At 37.7% G+C, this 1,906-nt stretch overlaps 1 long non-coding RNA gene across 1 annotated transcript; it reads right to left on the bottom strand.

Moving 5' to 3' along the window:
• Positions 1 to 558: 558 nt before the first annotated feature.
• LOC109115544 (uncharacterized) lies at positions 559 to 1,906 on the bottom strand. Its single transcript, XR_002023305.2, has 2 exons — positions 1,369 to 1,906; positions 559 to 1,157 (listed from the first exon to the last, which is right to left on the bottom strand). It is a non-coding gene; the product is annotated as an uncharacterized LOC109115544 (long non-coding RNA).

Here is a 1,906-nt window from a genome sequence, read left to right on the forward strand (position 1 = left end):
TAACTTATTTATTAAATAATATTTTAATTAGTAATAAATAAATTAAATCAACATTAATTTAAGTTCCATTTTAAAATAATAAACATTACATTTATTACCCTTATGTCCATTTAAAAATAAGGGAAAATTCCCGATAAGTATCCTGTACTTTAGGCCGAGTGCCAATTTAGTACCCAAACTTTAAATCGCGACAATCAAATACCCAAACTTTCAGTTTGGGACAATTTAATACCCAACATTGATTATCAATCGATTTGGCAATAACCAAAGGATAGTAATCTGTGTCGCTCTCACTAAAGTCCATATCTATTTGGATATCAATATAACACTCGTGTCTCTTTTGCAACAAACACGGCAATTATAAATCGGAATGGTTTGAATGAAATCATAAGAATGTGTTTGTTGTACACCTTATTTCCTTGGGATTGTAATTACTGTCAATTAGAAGACTCACGTGATATCAGGTGTGGGTTAAAAATTTTGAAATATCAAAACTAACCTTTACAGATGGGTTTTTTTTCACCAAAATGACAGATTACGAAATTTTAGAAGATCGGAGGTGGAAATTCTTTCTTCATTTTGTTCTTAAGAAATTCGGGTTGAAGTGACCCTGTATAACGACTCAACAATTCAATGCCAAGTTAGTAAGCTTAAAAAACATTAAAAATTTGGCATCGTCTTGTACAGAAATTAAATCAGTAACAAGAGAGGGGAGTACTTGTTTGACGTTGTGCAACTGAAACTCTGACCGGAGAAGCGTCTTCAAGAGTGCCAGATTGAAAAGAAAACCACCCAGGGTGTTGTGCTTGGTGACCAGATCTCGGTATATGATGAACTCGTCGTACATCGTTCGAGCAAGCTCTTAATCATCAAAGATACGCATGAAATCCTCCTTCACGAAATCCAGTAGCGGATTCCCTTCAATCATTGAATTTGGTGGGAGGCTTGGTTCTGCTGAGCTTAGTCTAACAACCCACTTGACTTTTGGCTCAGTTTTAGTGTTTGTTACCTTTGGTTTCCCAGAAAGGTTGGATGGTGAATGAGAAATCCAGGTAGGTTTCTGGTTCAGGGTGGTTATTCACCGAGTCCTGGGATTCAAACACAAACTTGGCCAGAAAGAATGGCTGGATGGAGATTGAAAACACAGATCTATGCGCCTGCCAAAATTTTCTCCAATTTAATAGAAAAATCCAATTGAGATAAAGCAAAATACTTTGAATTTGTCCAAAAAAGCTTGAATAAGAAGAATAAAGAAAATCGAAACTAGGAGAGTTTGAACTTCAAGTTCGAATCTGGATGAAGAAGTAAAGAACTCGATATCTAACCAGAATGAAAACAGAAATTACTAAAAGAAATAAAGAACCTTACCGAGTAGACATGTCGACGGCTTCAAGACAAAGCAGAAGAAGAAAGACGTTCAGTAATCCGAGCAATGAAATCGCTAGAAACAGAGGGATCATCAGAACCGCAGAGGTTATCAACGAGATCAATGGCCTGACGAACGATCGGCTCGTGTCCATAGTTAAAGCAATGAAAAACACTAAAAAAATCAAAACCCTAAAAAATATTATATTAAAATCTTAGTAACCCACTTGCAGATAAATCAAGAAGTCGGTGTTAAAAAATGCATAGAAAATGATAGACAACTCCGGCGCCGACAACAAGTCGTCTTCTCCGGCAACGATTAAGGAAAAAAGTGGGCACAATAATGTTCCAGTGACGGGCAATAGGAGTCGTCTTCTTCGGCAACGGTACTGGATCGACTTCAACTTTTCCAGCGTCGTGTTCGATCGAGGAAATCAACTTTTCCAGCGGCGCATTCGCTTGACACCACCGGCGTGAGGGAGCTGGTTTTCGGAATCTCAGTAACTACAAGCGTGAATAGTGGTTCTCACTTGCATTGGTC

Source organism: Nelumbo nucifera, chromosome 8, assembly GCF_055504915.1.
Source record: "Nelumbo nucifera cultivar China Antique chromosome 8, China Antique-T2T, whole genome shotgun sequence".
Taxonomy (NCBI): Eukaryota; Viridiplantae; Streptophyta; class Magnoliopsida; order Proteales; family Nelumbonaceae; genus Nelumbo; species Nelumbo nucifera.